This window comes from Gastrolobium bilobum, unplaced genomic scaffold (genome assembly GCF_033153095.1).
Source record: "Gastrolobium bilobum isolate Gb01-03AN ecotype WA unplaced genomic scaffold, APGP_CSIRO_Gbil_v1 utg6021, whole genome shotgun sequence".
NCBI lineage: Eukaryota > Viridiplantae > Streptophyta > Magnoliopsida > Fabales > Fabaceae > Gastrolobium > Gastrolobium bilobum.
The window spans coordinates 114,270-131,493 of record NW_026899147.1 but is presented as its reverse complement, the minus strand read 5'-3'; the positions used below and the strand labels follow the sequence as shown (position 1 = coordinate 131,493).

General features: G+C 35.5%; 1 long non-coding RNA gene across 2 annotated transcripts; it reads right to left on the bottom strand.

The window, feature by feature from the left end:
• Positions 1–255: 255 nt before the first annotated feature.
• LOC133287672 (uncharacterized) lies at positions 256–7,371 on the bottom strand. Of its 2 annotated transcripts, none has more exons than XR_009748275.1 (3): positions 7,038–7,371; positions 4,100–4,203; positions 256–1,285 (listed from the first exon to the last, which is right to left on the bottom strand). It is a non-coding gene; the product is annotated as an uncharacterized LOC133287672 (long non-coding RNA). The 2 variants fall into 2 exon arrangements; XR_009748276.1 differs by having other exon boundaries at positions 4,143–4,203.
• Positions 7,372–17,224: the final 9,853 nt, after the last annotated feature.

Sequence of the window (17,224 nt, the reverse complement as noted above, 5' to 3'; positions counted from 1 at the left end):
TGCTTCATTCGCCAACAAATCTATGTAAGAGTTCCTTTTCCTTGGTGTGAAACGAGTTTGATTCATCCAATCTTTAGAGAACCATCATCTGCATCATCACTATGAGTGGTGTAACATCCTCGTCTCGAGCCGGTTCAATTAACATACATATGATAAAACAGAAAACAGCGGAAGACTTAACTTATGAAAATACGAGCTAACTTTTTCTTTTTCTTTTTAAATTCTCATTCGTCGTAAACGAAAATCGGACAGAGTTTCCTCTATAAATCGGACAATTGGGGATTTTTCAATCCCACTCAGAAGCATTTCCTGATAAACAGTTTATACAAATATAATCAAATGCCCATCCATGGGCGCATGCATAACTTGGCTCAGTGCCACTATATCTAACAGCATGCAATCCAACACGTAAACATATCTGAATATTACATCATCATATACCGTGCCTGAATACTCAAATGTACATGCATCAAACTGACAGACATGTACAAAACATATACATGCCATATACAAAATAAAGGATCAATGTCATGATCCATCAAAGGTGGAAATACAAAATGACATGAATATACTTCCAAAAAGTAGTAGCCTATAGCCACTCAAAATCCGATCCGTCAACTGCCTCAGCCACGTGTCGCGTCCCTGCCTAGTGAGGACTCACCGGGAATCTGGGCACTTGAAAATATGTCCCCAACAAGGGGCGAGATTACAAATCTCAATAAGCTCCAAGTTTATAGAGAATTCTCCATACTCCTGGCTCACTCCTGCACGAAAGTCAGATACAGAGTATACGAATACAACATATAACAAATATCATAACAGAACAGAGCATTTATCCATATCATATCAGAGGTGTGCGCCGTCATTCCCAAGGGAGGACCCCAAGCGGAAATCAACGCACGTGTTCCCGAGGGAGACCCCAAAGCGGAACCAGACATATCAGAGGCGTACACCATCAGTCCCGAGGGAGGACCCCAAAGCGGACATCCGGGTACTATACAATCAATGGCCAGAGATTGTTACAGAAATCATATTACAGAAGTCATATCAGAGCAAAACATATCATGTTATCGAATAACTCTATATGAATGCATCTATACAAAGCATCTAAATAACAGTCATACAGTCCAACCATAGTTCACTAACCATGGTGGAGCACTCAAGCAGGAAAAGTCTCCTTAAACATAGAGCTTACCTCTTGAAGCTTTACCAATACGCTTACTTGTTGCACAAGTTACTTATATGTCTTCAAGAGATTCCGATCCTTTTTAGTCCCTAGGTACACCTAGAGCAAGAATCCACAAATACAAATCAATAAAATGCTATCATGCCTAGACTTTCCATAAGGCATACATTTTATCGCTTATCTTCCTTTCTTTATACTTTTGTCAATGTTATGCCAATACACAAGTCTAGACCACCTTATACTCGTTAGCATTCTTTAATTTTAATCAAGTATTCACTTGAGAATTTTCAACATCATTCATGCCATTTTACTTCAAAAGCCGCGGACATACCCTTAGGAAATCAAAGTATTTTTCAACCATTTTTCAAATCATTTCACTTCTTAACTCATCAATTTTATACAATGAATTACAACACATTTTATTTACAATAAAATGTAACAAAATATACCCCTATACCGCCCTCTAGGTCGAACACTACAAGGACATAGACAAAGGTTCTTTTTCTTCACTTACATGTAACTTACACATACAAATACATGTTTTCATAAGGTTCCAACTTAATTTTTGGAGCATAAAGTCCCTCCAAAGCCCCACAAGGCCTAAACCTAAGGGCATATTTCATATAATTTTTCCCACTTTGGCATTCTCACTAATTTATCAAATTTCCACTTAATTCCTACACATTAAACCTTCCTAATACTTAAGATAAAAATTTTGCACAACAACCTACTCTTCACCTATGATGGCCGAACATGTAGAGGAAAGCATAGGATTTTTTTCTAATTTTTTTACATACATACAAATGCTTATTTTCATTTCTTAAATCCACGACATCAAAGATTCATCATTAAATCAAAGTTTAATATACAATGCTTTCCTACCAAAACATACTCATAACTTTTATAACTCAAATCATCAAAATAATAGCATGAAAATAGAGGTTCATTACCTCCAAAAGCTTATACAAGGTCTAGAAGGTGACCAACAAGCAAGACTCCACCAAAAACTCCCTTTTTCACCTTGGATGAATAGTAATCCGAAAATGGAGTGATGAATATCTCCCTCCACAAACGAAATCAGCTCAAATGGAGGGGTGGAATAGCTTCCTTGGATGATTTCCTATGAGATTGGTATATTGGGTGAAAGATTTGGTGGAATATTGGAGGAGAAATCAAAGAAGCAAAAACCAAAACCCTAACCCCCCTTCCATAGCTGCTGATCGGCCCCAAGGAGAGAGAAAAAAGTGTTTTTCTTTGAGTGAATAGTGATCACATAAGTCACTTATGTTTTATAGCACATGTGGCTTTTACCCGGGTATTTTTCTTTCGCGTATTTTCACTTAAACTAACCCGGAACTAACTCAAGGCTACAAATATATTTTTATTTTTTCTAATATCATTTACATTAATTTTTATTTCCTAAGGAACAATATTCATAATTCACAGTATGGTTTTTGCACCGTTTTTGACGAAATGCACTGTGAATCACTAATTGTACTTCATTTACTTATGAAACTTAAAACTTATAAACTTATCATTTTCTTGGGCCTATATTGACTTGCTTGGCATATATTGGACTTTCTTATTCTTATTTTATCAATTATTTATTTCTGGACTCTACCGGTTGCTTAAACAGCAGTACAAAATACCCGGTAGAAACACTATTCACGAGATTTTTACGGAAAGTGCAGACTATACAATTTTTCGTTCTGAACTCATATTTGTCGTCAGAATTATCAAATTACGTCTCTAAAATTATTTTGCTCTTTTAAGCTCTACCGGTTAATTCACAAACTGTAAATTCTCCGGCAGAACGCACTGTTCATAACATAGTCATGATTACAATCAAAATACTCGGAATCACTCATTGAATCTAATTATGGCATTTAAATCCTTATATTAAATCTCTAATTAAGATTTATCATATAGGGTCATTATATTTGGCGAGCATGGAGATTAACAAAAGATTGGATGATACAGAAAAGTTTCCACAATACAGAAAAGATTACACTCTTAAATCATGTGCCTCTGGTTCTGAATTAAATGCTATGACACCCCAAAGTCCAATCAGGGGATTCACAAGTATAATGAGAAGATAAGCCATATGATATCCAATTCAGACTGCAATTAGGTTGTTGAGAATGAAGATGAGTAGGTAGAAAGACTAGCATTCCTTAGTTTCACTAAATTATTTCAGGTAACGTTAATAGTGGGAAGAAAGTTATAAATGTTCAAGTGAGAGAAAGAGAGTGTGATAGCAAGCAAACATCAAAAGCTGAGGTGTGAGAACTACATATAAATGAAAGATAATGGTACAAACTTCTTAGTTAAATAATTGTGGCTATGGAGTTTGACATAATGAGGTCCAAGGACTCAAACAACATTCTCTAACACTGTTGACCTCGGCAGAAATTGAAGCAAGTTTTATGCTGTTTGCACCCCAAATAAGTATACACGGAAGGATCTAATCTTAAATCGTATATCAGTTTAGCATTGGATTCTCTCTCTCTCTCTCTCTCTCTCTCTCTATATATATATATATATATATATATATATATATATATATATATATATGAAGAATCCAACTATCCAAGGAGTGATATCAGTCCTTGTATTTGTATCTCACTGTCAGAAACTTCTTTAGAGAGATCTTCAATGGTACTCATATCCTTCAAAATTTTATTTTATTTTTTTAAATTCCTTCTCTTGCTTAAGTTTTATTTTTTATGTTTTAGATGTAATTACAAATTCATAGGTACAACATGATATGCTAAATAATTGAACTAGTATAAAAGCATCTTCATTATCATTATTTAGTATAAACAAACATTGTAGACTTAACACAGAACACAAATTCTACAGAGGAAATAGAGGTGTTTCCAGTGAGCTAACTTAATAAAAACAAGAACTCACAAGCCACTTTTCTTATTTGTATATCTTCAATAACAAAAGCAACCTTGTGGCCTCTTGCAAAACCTCTGGGTGAAGTAACTTGTTGAAGCATGGACATCAAGGACCTGCAAAATTTGTACAGAATTTGCAAGGATAAATAACAAGTTACATGATTTCTAGTTTGAAAATAATTCAGATATTACTATCAAAAGTGCAATACTAATGTCGATTTCAGGAATTAGAGCATGCGAAAAGAAATGTTATTTGTGCCTTCATTTAAGTCATTACACTATAATTGATGACTCAAAAACATGGAGTTTTGGCATGCTAAAAGAGTATGCATGAAAGATACCTACAAAACAACGCGCACACATACAATGGAATATATAGGCAAGTAAATGGAAGACGATATACTTTTAATCTAAGGAGAGTAAAAGGCACTCAATTTCTGGATAGTAGATATAGTATATTTGATTTAAACAATATAAATACCTATGCAGTAAAATCAGAGTCAGTTTAGAGCTTAAAAAAATAGCTTCTTTACTTACCACAATTGCAATCTCTTATATTTTTAATAAAGGGAATTCATCTTTTGAATCACCATGGTATACAGACGGTGAAGAAATCTGAAATAAGCATGCCTCCATCTCCTGTTGAATAATATGGGGCCAAAAATTCCCCAAAATCCCGATGCAAATCCGATTCCCAAGCCCATATAGAACCATGAATATATTTCAGATTTATCATCATCATCATCATCATTTTTTCCCATCGGATTTGTATTATGAGGTTTTTCATCTTGTGGGCAGATCTGGGTAAGTGGAGGTCCACAAAGTTCAGTATTACCCATATAACTAAGATTTGTGAAACCTTCAAGTTGGGTCCCCGATGGGATTTTGCCCATGAAATTGTTGAAGGACAGGTTCAAGACACCAAGAAAAGACAAACCAGACATGGACTGTGGAATTTGTCCAGAGAGACGATTGCTTGAGAGATCAATGGACTCCAACTGTTTCAAGTTTCCAATTTCATCTGGTATCGTCCCTACTAATTGATTATGGGACAAATTCATTGATTGCAATCTAGTCAGCATGAAAATCTCTGAAGGCACTGTTCCAGACAAATTATTGCTTGAAAGATCAATAGCATACATCAAAGTCGAGTACAATAATTCATTGCCTTTTATGGGCATCTTAATACCTGAACCAACGAGTATTGGTTCATCACCAGGTATTTGAACAATAATGCCGAACTTACCAATTAAAGCATGATCATAAAGCATGGCTGTAATGTTATGGAGGCAGTTGGGTATTGGTCCTGACAATGTATTGTTTGCAAAATCCATGACCATTAGTGACTTAAGTTGGCATATCTGTGTGGGGATATTGCCACTGAATTGGTTCGAGCTCAGTCGAAGAGCTTTTGCGCTCCTTATCCAGCTTGGTATAGCTCCAGAGAAGTTATTTTCACCTAGATTAAGGATCCAAAGATTCTAGCAATATTTTAGAGACAAAGGTACTTCTCCAAAGAACTTACTGCCACTTAAATCCAATGAATTGAGGTTAGACAAGGATCCCATGGAGTGAGGAATCATTCCTGTTAGGTTATTCTTCCCCAAACCAACATGACGCAACAATTTCCAGTCATTCCAACAATCCGTGAGTTCTCCAGATAAAAGATTATAGCTCAGTTCTAAGTACATTAAATTGCTTTCTTCTACCATCTTGTGGCACAATAGAGGAGAAATGGATCCCGTCATAGAGTTGTTATCTAAATTCAAAACAACCACTTTAGGTGATAATCGAGGCAAGTCACCTCCCAAATTATTGGAAACCAACCAAACAAAGGTCGAGTTTAGCAACACATTTGACATGTCCCCGTTGACTGTGTTGTTGAATAGAGACAAAAATTCTAAGTTGAGTAGCAAAGTTCCAAAACTTGTCAAGAGGTTCAAATGAAGCACGTGAGTTTACAATTCTTAGAAGTTTGAGAGAATTTTGTGTGAATAGCCATGAAGGAAGTTTGTTAGTCACATATCCCAACGAAATATATTTCAATTGAAATGGAGGGACCCATTCAGGATCAAAATCAAAGCCCAAGGCTGGCGAGCTCAAGGAAAGTTGCTTCAAATTCGAAAGAGATAATAAATTTCGTTCAGACACAATTCCTGTCAAGGAATTATCCCTAACTGCCATGATCTCCAAGTTGAAGAGTTGCCCAAGACTTTCTGGAAGATTTCCATTCAAATGATTTGACTCGAGTTCCAATACAATCAAGGATGATAGATTTCCGAAACTTGTTGGAATTGGACCAGAAAATGAATTAAAAGAAAGATCAAGATCTTGTAGTTGTTCAAGTTGCCCTATCCAATATGGAATGGATCCATCCAGGTTATTATGAGACAAAACCAAGGATTTGATGCTTCCATGATTTGGCAATATTTTAGATAGTTGGCCATTTATCTTATTTTGACTAAGGTCAATATCAGAGATGTGAGAACTGAGATTGAATAACCAACTAGGAAACTCGGATATTAAATGATTGTCAGAAAGATCTAAAACTTGAAGTGAAGTAAAATTAGCATACTGAAGAGACGAATAGATGTTTTCAAGTTGACAGGTCTTCAAGTGTAACTCTACAAGTGAAGGGAGCATGGTCACTGACTGAAGCGAGTCAATTTCCTTATGAAGATCAAGACCACCAAGATTAAGATATTGCAAGGAGGAAAGACGGGACATCCAACGGAGATTAGCAATGAGAATATCAGAATTATATGATGATAAATCAAGATAATGGAGGTTGGAGGAGTTTCCACACAGATGGGGAGGTGTACCTCTTGACAAGTTATCACATTTATGGCTACCCATTGAATTACATTGGATAACCTTGAAGGCATTGTTTCTCAAATTCAAGTAACTTAAATATTCAAGTTCCAGTAAAGATAGAATATTGAATTCACCTGTTAAGCAGTGTGATTTGTCCTCCTCCTCCTTTCCATAAACAAAGACTACAGAGTGATTTGTATGACAAGGGAGATTGAGCTCTGTAACTCTGCCCGTGATATTGTCACAGTGAACTCCTGTCCACTCACAACAATCATGTTCAGTGAACCAAGAGGAGAGCAAGCCTGAAGGATCTATGACTTCTTGTTTGAAGTGTAGGAGTGTGTTCATGTCCTTCTCGTTGCAGTGAACTTTCAAACTGCACATAATTGAGTTGAACATGAATACACATAGCAACCAAAGCAAAGCGAATTTAATATTGGAGGGAGAGGAATCCATGATCATGCAAGAAGATGGGTCGAGGATGTGAAGGCATTAACATCCACCGGAAGTATTTATAAATTATATGGTTGGAGTAAGTCTGGCATAAATGGACATCTTGGGAAATTCAGTGGTCCTCCAAGAAGTATGAAGTCGGACAACATTGCGTTACAATCCTTAACTGAATAAAATGTCCACATATATGTTTTACACAAAGTAAAGAGAATCTTATATTTACAATTTTTTTTTCTTATAAATTTACAAACTATACTAAGAAGTGTTATTAAACTCACACCGACCCGGTCGGGTCGACTCGAGAATCGGTAAACCGGTCATATAAACGGTCCGGTTGAAGCAATGGACCAGTCATGCATCCAGTAGCATAGCCACGTTCTCGTTAGATGGGGTCTAGGCCCCTGCTGATTTTTTTCATAAATTATTATTATATATAATTTTATAAGTAATTATTATTTAGCCCTTTCTAAAGTTAAAATTTGACTTCATCTATGCTCTTTCTCTCTCAGCTAATAGCCTAATACATTCTGAGTGGAGTTAGAAACTTCAACAGTGTCTTCGTATTTGCTTGCTGTTCTCTCAAAGTTAGAAACCCTAATGATATTTGCTCTTAAATTGGTGCTTTTTTATTCTGAATTTTTTTTAGTTTTCCCTGTGATTGATTTTATTGTGTGAAGATATGTTTGTTAGAGTGGAGTGCCTTTGTCTGTTTTGGTCTTTCATGTTTCCTTAAATATTTGAATCGTCTTTATGACTTTATACACTCTCTCTTGATAAATTATGAAATTATGCAGCATCTCGATGGCTTTTTAGATAAATATGCTAGAATTCATGGTAAATTTTTTTCCTAATAGATTTTTGTAATCATGATAAAGTTTTGATAATTTGATGTGTCAAATTTTTTGGCCCCAACTAAAATAAAATCTTGGCTCCGCCACTGCATGCATCAGAACCGGTGTGACCCGGCCAGTTTTCATGAAAACCGATGACCCGGCCCGGTCACAAAAAAATTCCAAATTAAAAATAAAAATAAAAATCATAATAGAGATATTTGAATATATTTTTGCTTATTAACTTACATAAGTTATGTATTTACAATACTAATATTATCTCAATTATGCACTATGCAAAAAAATTGATTTGATTTATAGTTAGGGATGTCATTTTCTGAACCTAAAGCCCCGTATCACGATCATTATATTTTTGTTTGATCCTTTATTGTATAATAATATGTGATTTATTATTTTTCATACTAAAATATTTGAAATTTTATTCATTTTTTTTAGATATTTGAGTATGTTTATAATTTTTTAATATAAATTATAAAATTACATATAATTACCGGGTCATGCGGTTGAACCAGTGACCTAGTACCTCGACCGGGTAAATGATCGGGCCGGTTTTAATAACATTAAGTATGATTGGTCAGACTTCAATCAAGAGTGTATGACCGGTCAGAGATAATATAATTTGTAGGAGTTTCTAAATAAAAAGTTTGTAAATATAACCTTCCCCGTAAAACAAAGATCAAAGTTAAAAAAAATGAAGACCTAAAAAGTTTAGCATCTTATGTATTGGTTAAGGTAGTTAAACTTCTCTATTGATTTGGTAACAAGATTTGGCAGTGTGTGTAAAGAAATTTCACACCCATCAAAATTAATTATTTTTAAAATCTTAATATGAACCTGAATGTAATGTTATTATATGAAAAATAAATTCAAAACTAGTGCAAGTTGTGAACTTCTGTATTATATTGTTTCTTCTTGATTAACTTGAACTTTCAGGATTTTTTAATTTGTTTCGAGAACGATATTATATTTCTCAGACTTTCTAACTATTACAGTTATGCTCATAATATTATTGTAACTTAAATACGTCCTGATTAGATTAGATTCACTGTTTCAGCATTTGTGCTTTGTATTTTATTCGTTTTGATTACTCTGGAAATAAAATTAAGTAACTTTTGTGGACTCGTCAAAGTATTTCATTTCCCTCAAATGAATATTACCTCCGAAATACTGTCCATGATTAATACTTTGGTTTTATTAAATAAAAGAGAGAGAGGAAAAAAGTGTTTTTTTTTTCTTTTTTTTCTTAAACACAAAAAGAAGAGTTCTTCAAGTTGCATATGTCGTTTTGTTTCCATGTACAGCAACATCACTCAAAGAAAAAAAATAAAGCTTAAGGGTTGATTCGTACTGGTTAGAGGCGGATGGAGGTACAAGAGAAGGGGGATAAGTGTCCACCGTTAAAATATGATGTAATAATACAAAAATATTCTTCTTTTAAAATTCAAGTTTTTCCAATTTAATTTTGAGGTAGGAGAATATAACAATTAATTAGAGTTATTACCAATGTTACTACCAATCAATTTCACCGTTAGATCGATTATGTTGATCCAACGGTTATATTTATTTTCATCTTTGTATGATTATGATTCCCCATATTTAATACTTTATATTTATTTTCACCTTTGTATGGTTATGATTTCTCATATTTAATGTTTTTACTTAAATATGGGGATCATAACCATACAAAGATAGAAATAAATATAACAATTGGATCAACATACTAGTTGTTTTTTACGATATCTTGCCCTTTAATTTTTCTCCTTCTATTTTATTTTTCCTTGAGCTTTTTTTTCTCCTAAACCTTTATTATCCAAACCTAACAGCAGATAGCTCTGTTTCAGACCCATCATTTGCATATACATAATTATTCATCTCCTCTTAAACCTCAATCTCCGTTACTAGAAGTTGGAACATTTTCTTCTTCCTCCATCATCGGTCCAGTTGAGTCACAATCCGTCCAGATCTAGATCTAAACTAGACCCAGTCATTAATTTTCTGGATCCGCCAATTATTAGTCTTGACTCTTGAGTTTTATTGGGACAATTTTTTATTTTCTTGTATTAAAAAAATGAAATAAATACAGTGTTATCTTCCAAACTAGTAAGTGTTCTAAAATGCTGGGCCGCGAAATCTAATTAAATTAAATTCAACAATTGGAGTCTATTGTGCTTCTTGTTGACGCAGAATCATATATCTCACAAGTAAGGAATCAATGGATTTCTCTAATATATAGGACAACAATTCGTCCCTTTAATTTTTTTTTTTTGGGTAATCACGTCCCTTTAAAATTTTGTTTAAATATAATTTTATCTTTATGAGTGGATTTGTAATTTAAGGATTTAAATGCCAAAATTAGATTCAGTGAGTGATTTCGAGTATTTTGACTGTACTCATGACTAGGTTATGAACAGTACGTTCTGTCGGATAAATTGCAGTCTTGTGAATTAACCGGTAGAGCTTAAATGAGCAAAATAATTTTTGAGACATAATTTGACAATTCTGACGCCAAATATGAGTTCAGAATGAAAAATTGTATAGTCTGTCACTTTTCATGAAAATCTCGTGAATATTGTTTTCTACCGGGTATTTTATACTGCTGTTTAAGCAACCGGTAGAGTCCAGAAACAAATAATTGATGAAATGAGAATAAGAAAGTCCAATATATGCCAAGCAAGTCAAAATAGACCCAAGAATAATAAGTTTATAAGTTTTAAGTTTCGTATGTAAACAGTTCACAATTAATGAACCACAGTGCATTTCGTCAAAAACGGTGCAGAAACGGTACTGTAAATTAAGAATATTGTTCCTTAGGAAATAAAAATTAATGTAAATAAGTTTAGAAAAATAAAAATATGTCTGTAACTTTAAGTTAGTTCCGGGTCAGTTAAGTAAAATACGCGATAGAGAAACAACCGGTTAAAAAGGTCCACTTCACTTAAAATTACACTATTCACTTCAGCTCCTCCTTCCTCTCTCTCTTCTTGGCCGAGTTGCTCTCATGGAGGGGGTTAGGGTTTGAGTTTGTTTTTCTTGATTCCTCCTTCAATATTCAACCAAAACACAAAGTCCACCACATGAAATTGATTGTAAATCACCCAATGAATCCATTCCACCGATCAATTTGAGCTATAGTTGAGTGTAGGGCTGGCAATATGGGCTGAGCCCGTCGGACCAGCCCGTTTAACCCACTCAAGTTGGCGGGTTGGGTTATGAATCTCAACCCACTAACCCAATGTAGCCCGCCCCGTTTACATATGAAATAAAACGGGTTGATAAAGGGTCGGGCCGGGTTGGCCCGACGGGTTATTATTTTTAATATTTAAAATTTTAATTTTTTTTTATACTTAAAAATAAAAGTACAAAAATTAAATTGTCTTTTATTTGCCCTAATTCTAAACTTCAGTTAGCAGCTCCCCTTCGTTTTCTCCCCGTTCTTCGTCGCCGCTATTCCTCAATCCTCACCAGTCTGCTCCTCGTCTTGGTTTCTCACCACTCACCAGTCATTTCCTATGCGTTTCTCTTTCTTCTGATTATTATGCGCAGCAATAGAAATGAAGACGTTTGAAAGGATTTGGATTTGGCTCCTCCCCATTCCGTTGCCCACTGTTTTTGCCGATTTGGATTTCCTATAAGATTGTGCTTCTGTTTCCGTCGTTTTTCAGAGAGAGACCAAGCGACTCGAAATTTGTTTATGCTATTCTCGCCTCTGCACAACCGCTGTTCACAGATTTCGCCACTCACAAACACTGTCGTGCGACGTTCCTAGGACAGGTTATTTTGGGTCTTTGGTTTTTTTTTTTAAGAAAAAGCTTTGTTTATTATTATTATCATCATCATCAATAATAAATTACTAAAAAAGCATTTGTAATTTGTAATTACTAAAAACTGAAAAAGTTGTTTCATTTTTATTTAAAATTCGTGACTCATGAAGCCACTGGTTGCGATTGGACATGAATTGCTTGGTTTGGCGTTTGAGCTTGTTCTAGGGATGTCCATCAATTCACCGGAATGGTCGAGCTTTTACTTATTGTTGATTTTCACTGTGGAAAATTATTGTTTACTAAGATTTAGTTTAGTGTTTCACTTGGTGGGTGAGGGATAAGGGAAACTCAATTGGGTATTATTCGTTTCTAATTCTCGTTTTGTTTGTTTCCTTGTAATTTGATTTATGCATTATTTGGGTATATAGTTTGTTCCTTGTTATGCTGGCCTTCCCGTTAATTTTTAGTTACTGATAACGATGACTTATGGTTAATTAACAGTTTGTAATTTGTGTTTTTTTATGCAGATTTTTATGGGTTTTTTTTATTTTAGGATTTTTTTTTAATTTGGGCGGGCTAGCCCGCAGCCCGCCAGCCCATTTATAAAACAGGATGGGTTATAAAGTCTAGCCCATTTTGTCAAAACGGGACGGGTTGGCCCGCCCCGTTTTTGGCGGGCCAATGGCGGGCCGGGGCGGGCCAGCCCATATTGCCAGCCCTAGTTGAGTGTGTGAGGAGTTCTTCCTCCCCCCATTTTTGTGACACTATTCATCAAGGAGGAGAAATTGCATTTTGGAAGGAGTTTTGCTTGGAGATGATTCTCTAGACTTTGTACAAGTGATTAGAGGTAATGAACCTCTATTTCCATGGTTTTATTTTGATGATTTAAGTCATGAAATTTATGAGCATGTTTGGGTGGAAAATACATTAGTTAGAATTTGAATTGATGATGTATTATGGAGGTTTTGGATATAGGAATGGAAAATAAGCATTTGTATGTATGTAAAAAAATTAGAAAAAATCCTTGCCTTCCTCTACATGTTCGACCATCATAGGTGAATGGTAGGATGTTGTGCAAAATTTTATCTTAGGTATTAGGGAGGTTAATGTGTTGGAGTAAGTGGAAAAATTGATGAATTAATGTGAATGATAAAGTGGAAAAAATCCTAGGTCCTATGTCTCTAGGTTTCGGCCTTGATGAGTGAATTTAAGGTTATTGTGCAAATTTAATTGACATTATGGATATGTATATATATAAATATATATACAGATATACATGTATGTATAAGTTGCAAAAAGTAAGTGAAGAAAATAATTGAATGAAGCCTTGGTTTCCTTTATGTGTACCACGACTTTATGAAGAAAAAAAGGCATAAATTATGTTCAAAATCCTCATGTGGATACCTGGTAATTTAGGAGACGTTAACGATTATAAAATAAAGGAAACTATGAAGGAGTGGTCTTGACTTTTGCATTGGCATAGGATTGGCAAAAATGTAAAGAAACGAAAATAAACGATAAAATGTATGCCTTATGTAAAATCTCGGCATAATAGCATTCTATTGATTTTTGTTGTGGATTCTTTCTCTAGATGTGCCTAGGGACTGAAAAGGGTTGGAATCTTGTGAAGCTATATAAGTAACTTGTGTCACAAGTAAGCATTTTGGTAAAGCTTCAAGAGGTAAGCTCTATGTTTAAGGAGTCTTTTTCTGCTTGAGTGATCCACCATGGTTAGTGAACTATGGTTGGACTGTATGCTTGTTGTAATGATGCTTTGTATAGATGCATTCATATAGAGCTATTTGATAATATGATATGACTTGTTCTGATATGATTTCTGTAATGATGTATGGTACATTGATGTCTTCTTGGGACTTCCCTGAGATTGACGATGTATGTAAGAACCTGCACCGTTAATTAAGGGATTTAATTAATTAATTTTGAGAAATTAGGAAATGATTCCATAATTGACCCTAATAATTATTATGATGCTTAAATAAACATAGTAAGTAGGTAATAATGCTGAAAGTCGCTTTTCGGACGAAAAGCGCAGATACCGGTTCTGCTACTTGTAACACCCCGTATATATCCGGTAATGTTATCATACTATCGTATTAAGCTGCGCTTAATTAAAAAAATGCGGAATATCTTTTTCTTTTCAATTATGATGTCATTATCATTACCAACTTGCTTATTAATCAATTAATAAAACATCGCTTGTATGCAATTGCAATAAAACAGCTAACTGAAATACCTCATTTATTAAAAGAACATAATGTATGTCTCTAGTCACGGAACTACAACACGTAGACCGAACCACTAGCAGTTTATATAACTCAACTCAAAAGTACTAACAACATAGCGGCATGGACAACTCTCATGCTCACCCAAATAAGGCAACAAAGCCCAACATAAGTCTCAACATCAACAACATAATAATAATGTGGAAAACATAAACAACATCCAGTCCAGTCATGCTAGCAAAAAGCAGTAATATCATAATCAGCTAAGCTCTAGCCTCCTGCCGCCAGAGGCATCAGTCACCATACTACCTGAACCTGAAATAAGCATTCCCCAAACGTGGGGTGAGATCTCTAAACAAGAAATCTCAGTAAGGCAAGGGGTCCTCAAGGATCTTCCACCCCAAGCTCACTTACATGTGCAATATAAGTTCTAAAGCAGTTTATCATCATTAGTTCTAAATTAGTGCAATGCAGCAGATAATCATGTCATTTGTGTCAATACTAATCTAGTGGCCAGAGAAATGCAGGATGTACGTCTACAACCCCACAATAAGTACAAGACGCCGCTTGTATCCACCCCGGATCACCGTATTGTATGACGCCACATACTCAGGCTTACTGTCAAGATGGAACAACACATGCATATTAAAAGCCATTAACACATAAAGCTCAACAGCAATTCATATATCTCAAAGCATGTAACGCAACATGCATATAACCATACCCCCATGGGACATGGTGGAACCAAAACATGGCTAAACCGAGGACACGAAAGCTTACCTTGCAAGCTAACACCCAAAGCCAAGAGTCCACAGCTCAAAGTCCAAACACAGCAGATTCACAATCTGTTATGGACCAACAATATATCAATAACATGCACCGCAAGCATACAATATTAAGACAACGCATTTCCATTACGTTTTACGTCTTAAGGCTTCTCACCAAGCCATAAGCCCTTAATCATATGATTCTGACTTACATCAATTAATTACAGAAGTTCAACTTCCTCAAACTAGGGTCCACAAACCCATAGATCAGTTCTGGATGAACAGTACGCTACTGTTCCTCGCAAACCCAGAATATCCAGATATTCCTCGGGTACATATCCAGATATGCAATATCCGGATATCTCACAGGCAATATCCGGATATTGGCCGGATATCATTCTGGCAATATCCGGATATCAATATCCGGATATCCAGATTCCAATATCCGGATATCCATATCCGGATATCAATATCTGGATATTCCACGTCAAATATCCGGATATTTCGCGACAGAATGCAGTTTCTGCATTTCGCGAAGATATCCCTCCAAGGTTCCATTTTTAACACTTCCAGAAGCTTAAACATGCATCTTAAGGTTCATTTATGTTCATAGGACAGTGGGTTACTTGTTTAACTCATTAAACATACCAAGACACCTCTTTTACTCATCAAAACACAAGATCAAGGTTGGTACAACTTACCAAAGCTCAAAACAGAGCAACAATTGCTCTTGGAGCTCACCACACTGCCTCTACAGGTCTGACCTTCAAGGCACACGAAAATGACAATACAAGCAAGGTTCTTTGTGCCAAAAAGTAGCTTCTTGAAGCTCAAGAAGCCAAGAACAAGAGCTCTCACCAAAGGAACACCAACTTAGCCCCTCTACACCTCACTAACAACAACCACAACTTAGAATGGAGCACTCACCCTCTTCACAAAGCTCACACACACTCAACCAAGTGTTTAGATGGTGAAACAAAGAAGAAAAGATGAAGACTTTGCATAAAACAAGCATGGGAGGCTAAGGGAAGGTGGTGGCAGCAGCTGGCCTCCAAGTTACACGTAGAGTGGCTGAAGAATCAGCCTAGGGTTTAGTGCCAAGCACTATTTATAGGCGGTTAAGTCACTAACACACAGTATTAGCTTTAATTGGTACGCTTAGCATTTTAATTCCAAACTTTGGATTCTTAACCTACTCAATTTACAAGAATTATCATATTTTTCTTATAATTTTCGGAGCACCTTTCCGGTACGCTTTTTTCATAGCCAGTTTCAGTTTCTGGCACCAGTTCTCATTATATTGACTTGAAACTCGTTTTCCAAGTCCTACATATTATTATAATAATTATCATGCACTTATTATAATTTTTCGGGATACTTTTTCGGTACGCATTTATACCGACTAGCAGAACCGGTATCTGTACTTTTCTTCCGAAAAGCGACTTTCAGCATTCTTACTCACTTATTATAATTATTAGAGCCTCATAATAATTATTAGGGTCAATTATGGAATCATTTCCTATTTTCTCATAATGTATTAATTAAATTCCTTAATTAACGATGCGAGTTCTTACACTACTCGGTATAAATGCGTACCGAAAAAGTATCCCGGAAAATTATAAAAAGTACATGATAATTACTAGAATAATATATAGGACTTGGAAAACGAGTTTCAAGTTAAAATAATGAGAATTGGTGTCTGAACTGATACCGGCTTGGTAAAAGCGTGTACCAGAAAGGTGCCCCGAAAAATAAAAGAAAAATATAAGAAATCTTAGAAAAATGAGTAGATTCAGATTCCAAAGTTTGGGATTAAAATGCTAAGCGTAGCAATTAAAGCTAATACTGTGTGTTTAAGTGATGACCGCCTATATATAGTGCTTGGCACTAAACCCTAGGCCATGCTACGTGAAGTTTGCTGGTCATTGGCTGCTGCCACCTTCCCCTCACTTTGTCATTTTTTTCTTCTTCATTGAAGCCTCAAAGACATCACCTCTCTTCATGATTTCTTCATCTAAACACCTTGGTTGAGTCTTAGGGTGAGTGTTAAGCCTTGCTTCTGAGTTTGGTAACTGTTTGAGTGAGTGTGGTGGGCTGAGTTCTTGAGTGGAGGAGTGAGAGTCTTTTCTTGGTTGATTGATGCTCCAAGTAGCTTGCTTGGTGAAGAACGAACTCACCTTTGTTGCTCCATTTTCGTTCTCCCCAAAGTCAGTACCTTGGAGCTGACTTGTGAGCTCCAAGAGCAC